Source organism: Pteropus vampyrus, unplaced genomic scaffold (genome assembly GCF_000151845.1).
Source record: "Pteropus vampyrus isolate Shadow unplaced genomic scaffold, Pvam_2.0 Scaffold4, whole genome shotgun sequence".
Classification (NCBI taxonomy): domain Eukaryota; kingdom Metazoa; phylum Chordata; class Mammalia; order Chiroptera; family Pteropodidae; genus Pteropus; species Pteropus vampyrus.
Window position 1 is genome coordinate 11,678,945 of NW_011888785.1, and position 6,605 is coordinate 11,685,549.

The following is a 6,605-nucleotide window of genomic DNA, read 5'->3' on the forward strand; positions in this document are numbered from 1 at the left end:
TAAAATCTATGCTTCCAGTATGAGCTTATTTTTTAAGTTTAGTGCCATCACTCACATATTTCCAAACTAGATCAGAACAGCAGAGAATAAAACCTGCTTATTTTGACTTTCATCTACTTGTTTTATTTGTACTCTTAGCTGTACCTTGGATTCAAATTTTGTCAAATAGATACAAAGTTTCTGTAAGTATATATTAAGAATTGTGTTACTAGCAATTTATTACTCTACTAGGTTTGGAACACAAAGCCAGGAGTTGGTATGACTTATTCAGTTGTTCTATCAAATCAAATTTTGTAAACTATTGATCTGATCGCAGGATTCATAAGGTTTAATTTGATTTTAAAACCTCAATTTTATATTTATGCATCCAGCAAAAAGAGCTATCTTCTCTATATAATACAAGCCCAAGAATATATCTATTTCTTATTTATTCTCTAGCATCTCATCTCAAACAATCATTTCCTTCATAATTACATTATTATGCTATTTATTTCCTGTTGTTCAATTTTTTATTTATTTGGCATCTTGTATTTTTCATTTTAAGCATTGTTTCAGTTTTAGTCTTTCATTCCATCATCCATTTCATATCTTTTATTCCTCTCAAAGATCATTCTCTCTATATCTTAATTATCCCCCACATAAGAAGCATAATTTTCAAAAGAATGTCTTGATCATATGTATTTATTGGCATGCTTGATTACTGCTTTTTCATTTTTTAAAAAAGGGAGAAGTTAATACAGCTCAGAGAAGCAGAGACCCAAATAATGACCATTGCCTTGAAAAAACAATCTTTATCTAGTTATAAGTTGATTTATAGAATTAGATCAACATTTTATATATTATGGTCTCTCTCCTCCTTCATCTCTAATTCTCTACCTCTTTCCCTCCCTCTTCTTCCTCCCCACTTCTCTCTCAAATATAAACATGTACATTTTCTAGAAAAAGAAAATCTTTTTAAGATGATTATCTAAGTCTTCAATTTAAAGAAGCAGACACCAAAGGAGGGGTCGATTGAGTCTGTCTTTCCTGCTTGGAGTTTTATCTGGAAAGGAAATGTGTTCTGGTTACCCTGGATTTGGCTAGCAAAGCACAAATTGTTGCTACCATCAGACTCCCTCCACCAATTTCCTAATAGATTGTGGAGGCAGTCTTTGGAGAAAGGTACACAGAGAGATGAAAGAGTTGCAAAGCCAGAGGGCATACAAAGAGGAAAGAGGATTTCAGAATTTTCAAGCACTTATGCTAAATTTCTGTTTCAACATCAAGAGATGCCAGCGTACATATTTTAAAGTAATCAATCGAATGTTAGTAACCACATCCCATTGCTTCTCTTTCCTGCTTCTCGTATTAGTCACCATTTTTTCTCCCTTGGTTAATCTCATTGATCCTTTTCGATTTTTAAATGTACGTGATAAGTTGGCATCATCACCTCTATTTTTCAATCGCAACATACTGCTCATCATCCTTTTTCAATCCAAGTTCACATTGGGCTTTCTCTCTGATGGCTTTGTCTGTCCTGTGCTGAAGACAGACACGCTCCTTGCCACAGTACACAAAAAGATCCCATATCGTTAGGCCGATCCCAGTCAAGAAGAATCTCCTGTGGAAAACTAGAAAGATAATTGCCCAAATGCCAGTTCTTCATACACTTGGTGGAAGCTATGAATTTCAGATTTTTCTTGAGAATTTAATATTAAGGCCTTTAATATTTTTTAATGGATCCCATCTCCTACTCTCTTAATTATTTTTCTTTCCTTTAAGGTTTCTCATTTTTCAGAATAAAGAGCTAAAGCCAGATACATCACACTAATAAGATTCTGGCCAATGTGGATATAATGAGAAGGTTCCCACAACACTTAAGTCCTAATCTTTTACTGTATTGTCATGAATGCTTTTAAAAATATTACAAGAAACCTAGATCTGTGATTTCCAGTACTCCCACTCTTATGATTCCTTCTGAACTCCCCCGATATCCACTTCTAGAGAAACTATTGACCTTTATATGGTCTCATCATCTTTTTTTTTTTCTCGGAATCTCTTCAGAAAAGCGTTCCCTGTAGCTGGGGCTAGAGAGAGAGCAAGGCACTTCCCCCCAGACCTTCCCCCCAGACCTTCCCCAACCAGTTTGGAAGGAAACTCAAATTGCAAGGTATCCACAGGTTTGGGCCAGCAGTAGAGAGGACTGTCTACATGATTTTCAGGACCCGGGGCAGAATGAAAAGGCGGCCCCTTGTTCAAAAATAACTGACAACTTCAAGATGGTGACAGTATAGAATTAAAGTAAGCATGGAGCCCTTCTAAACAAAATTGATTATATAGGTCACATGATCATAAAGCCAGCCCTTGTGGTGAGGAACCCTGGGGAGAGGATAGAATTATTATACGTCTCTTCCTGGTTCTCTTCTTTCATGATTTACTTGTGCAGGATGAGTGACCACAATTTTCTAGTCATTAGGATATTAAACTGTGTTCTCCCAATACTCGAGGCATGTTTAGTATTTCCCTGTTAATATATTTCAGTGCGTGATTCTCTCTCTCCTTATTATAGACAATAAGGAAATTTTTCTTTTTTAAAAAAAATTTGAAAGTGATCACTGTTTATTAACTGATCAGATTACAAAAATAACGGTGGTGGATACCTTAGCTCATCCTTCTAATAAGCCTATTGATCTGGTCTTCTCTGTTGCCAGCATCTTCACTTTCTACAAAATGGGTGGTCTTTTTCTTCATTTCACATCATGGAAAAGATCATTTGAATGGCCACAGGAAGTTGTTTGCTTCTTTGAAGTGTTTTCCAACCATGGAGGATCAGATCCCCCATACAGATAATGCCATATTTACCAAGAGATCAAGCAATCAGTGTGTTGTCAGGGCAATTTGCTTTTTGTTGATTTGACCATAAATGAATTGTAGATCTGTTCATTTACTGACTTGAGGTTTGGGCGCATCTGTGCAATATGTGGTTCCACAAGCCTCAGCATGTGAATTGAAGCCTTGTTGAGCCACTGAAGATATGGCGAAAGCAAAGAAGCTGCAGCAACTTTTAGACCTTTGAGCTCACATCACTGATACCTCTGGTCCTGATGACAAATGCCAATTTGGGTTCCACAGATACATAGAAATTGCCAGCTTTTCTTGCCATCCTAGGCATTCAAATCGCAATTCTGTACATCTGCATATATGCTTTGCGATAGTGCTTAGCTTTTTGTACGTAGGCTTCCTCTTGCCTTTCAAAACATCTTTTGGGCAAATTTCTTTCTCAGGAGCTTGATCTTCACCTCTGTGAAATTCCTTCACTTTTTAAAAAGCGTTTCTGGCACAGCAGAAATATTTTCTTCTGCATCATCCATAGTTCCAGCCGAAAAAGAGGAAATTTTCCTTTTGTTCCAGTATACTGATATGAATTTCACTGAATTTCTTTTTTCTTATGAAATATCATTCCTTCATAGAAATACACTGTTGCATGAAGAGAGTACATGAATACATGTGGATCGTATAGTACAAACAAGGCTTTTGGATGAAAATATGTATAAAATATAGCTCTTGCCCTCAGGAGCTTCCCATTTAAAGAGACGAGGCAAAAATAAATGAAAACTTAAAGAAACATTACTTAAAAATCCCTATAAAAGAGAGCTCTGTGGCATTTAGAAGTGGTGATATTACATTGACTTTGTCCAATTCTGTTTTAATTTTCAGTTGTGGTTCTCTGGGATAGGGTGAGGCCAGCCCCTTCCCAAGTGTTATTTTGTGTGTCTTAGCCCTTTGTTCTCAAGTTAGGTAATAAATAACTTAGGGTTTAGTCCTTCCGTTCATTCAGTAACTCTGCCTGTCCTATCATAGTGCAGAGCTAAAACTAAGGTGTTGTCATGGAGCAGAAAGACCACTAGATTAGGAATCTAAAGATCTCCTTTAGTTCACCTTAGCTTAGGACACATCTTTTCTACTCTCTCCAAGCCTTGGTTTCTTCATTTGCTAAAGTAAGGTTACTAACACCTTCCTGGCTGAGTTAGCAATTTTTCTATGGGTATCATATAGATTTAATTTAGTATGCATGTTTAGGTGTTTTCCTTGTAGAAGTGATACAATCTGAAATGCAGATATTTCCAGACAGAGTCTCTGCTCCCAAGGCCTTGTAATCTGTAAAAGAATTGAGATAAATACAGAAAATAATTATAAAAGAAGTAGGAAATAATAAATCCCATAAGAGAGTTCAGACTGGTTAACAAATTCAGAGTATGGAAGGCAGTATAAAGGAGGAGCAATGAACCTGAGGCTTGGGTAGGCTTTGTCAGGTAGAGGTTGTAGAAAACATATTCTAAAGAATAGAAAGAATATTAGGGATGTGGGAGAGTCTACAACATTTGAAGAACCCAAAAGATCATTTGGACCAGAACCTAGGGATTGTGAAGGGAAGAGAATTAGCATTAGGTCACAGGCTTTGAACATCAGACTGCAAAGTTAGAAGCTTTTCAGCCTACAGTGTGGAAACTTTGGAAGAGTTTAGAACGAGAGAAATAGTAACAGATCAAGTGAGATGTTGTACGTGAAAGCGGTGTTGAAACAAGTGAGGTTATGATATAGGAGGCATTCAATTAATTCCTATGTCCTCTTGAATAAATTACGTGTCCACTCGTCATACCGATGTACCAGTTGGCAGTCCCAGACTGATGGTCCCCAAGATAGTACCTACTCCTGCCAAATAGTGTAGCATTTAATTCTGCCTTCCAAGAAACTGGAAAAAATCAATCTCACTTGTCATTTCAATGGCTAGAACAATAGAAAATAACACATGTGTATAAAAGTCTTATAATTGCCAGAACCTTGAGAACTTTGTAACAACTTTGTCTTAGCCATCTTTACCCATATCGTTATAAAATTATCAGTGAGAATATAATGATTAATAATAAAAATACAATGAAAACAACTACCTTCTCTGGTGCACTTGCTATTTGCCAGGAACTGTATAATTGCCTTAATTACATTACTAAATTTAGTCCTTACAATGCTCCTCGTATAAATTTTATAGTCTCATTACAGGTGAGGAAGCGATAGAGATACTGAGTAACTTGATCAAGACCACACAGCTATAAGGCATCGGTGCTGATTTTCAGTCTAAAGTGTTTTATAATCCAGAAACTGAACTCTTAACAACTTTGCTATTTGTTTTAATTTTTATTCTGCTTCCTAACTTTTCTACAGTGAACATATATTATTCATGATTTTAAATAATGAACTCATTCCACTTTTTTTTTTAATCACCTTAAAAACAAGATTTGCCACCAGTCTGATTCTGATTATGGCTTCTGCTTACACATTTTAGGGTTGAATTTTACCAAGACAGAAGGATCTTGTCATCTTAATCATGCCTGCCAAGCCCACCTTTTGAATCTACCCTAATGAAACACTTCTAAACTATTTTACTTCTCTGTGGCTCTGACTCCAAGTCTAAAGAGCAATATTTTTAAAAATCTTTGATCTTAGCCTTGGTAGAAATATGAGATAAGCCTGACTGCAGCAGAGATGTAGGTCTGGCAGCGATGGTGAGAGGCACTGACCTGGAGAGTCAGACACCCTGCTGTCCGTCCGAGTGCAGAGAATGGTGAGGGACAGCGCTCTGTCCTTCCCTCTCAACATAGTTAACATTTGTCAGGTCTTCCTACCCCTACCATGGTCTTGAGGAAAAGGAAGAGGAGGAAGGAGGAGACAACACTTGGAAGGCTTCCCCACTAGGGATCATTGAATCACGGATAGAGATGCAACTTCAGGGACGTTCTCATCCAGTTATTGCCATTATAGATAAGGAAGCAAAGTGACTTGATCAAGATCACCCAGTGAATTAATGAAAGTTTCAGCAAGGTGCTTTCAAGAATAAATACAACAAACTTACACTAGTGTGCATACGTGATGAGGGACAGAAAGGTGAAGGGGTCAGGGATCAAGAAAAGTATCTCAATATTTTATAAAATGAACTCAGAACTCTTTGATGTTTTACTCAATCTGTCTTAGTGTTTGTATTATAGAATCCTTTTTTTTTAAGAAAAGTTAAAGGCTTCAATTTCCAGACATATGCAAAGGCTAGTGCTAGTATACTCTACTAGGGTGCAAGACATTTTTAACCCTCAAACTTTAAATTTTAAAAAAATTCCTTTAAATCACCCAAATGTGCTTGTTTGCATCTGCTCAGAGTCAATGTCTTTTTTCGCTTGTCGGTCTCATTTGGTGGGCAAGCTGTCTTCAGAATCTTCCTCCTCACCAACTGTCTTACTGATGTCATTTGAGTCTGTTAGTCATACATCCTTGGGAGAATGGTGGGTGGCAATTAGCAGCCTCTCTTCAAGGTAGCTCTTGGTGCATGTGGCCTCCTTGTCACTTTATTAAGAAAATGGCTAGATAACAATCATCATCTCCCCGTGATCTGCTTTTCTGAAGGTAGGATTGGCATCTCATTTCTAATTGTATTCATTAAAAGTCGTGTTGTCAGCTTACCTGGGAGAAGCAGCACTCTCATTAGGCATGTGATTTGTCTCTGTAAGGTTCATTAAAATCTCATTTCAGTTGGAGAAAGTAGCAACTTTTCTACTGGGCATATCAGAGAAGCAGATGCA

The 6,605-nt window shown here is 37.1% G+C and overlaps 1 pseudogene; it reads right to left on the minus strand.

Annotated features, from left to right (window-relative positions):
* Window positions 1-2,640: 2,640 nt before the first annotated feature.
* Window positions 2,641-3,353, minus strand: LOC105294176 (annotated as a pseudogene).
* Window positions 3,354-6,605: the final 3,252 nt, after the last annotated feature.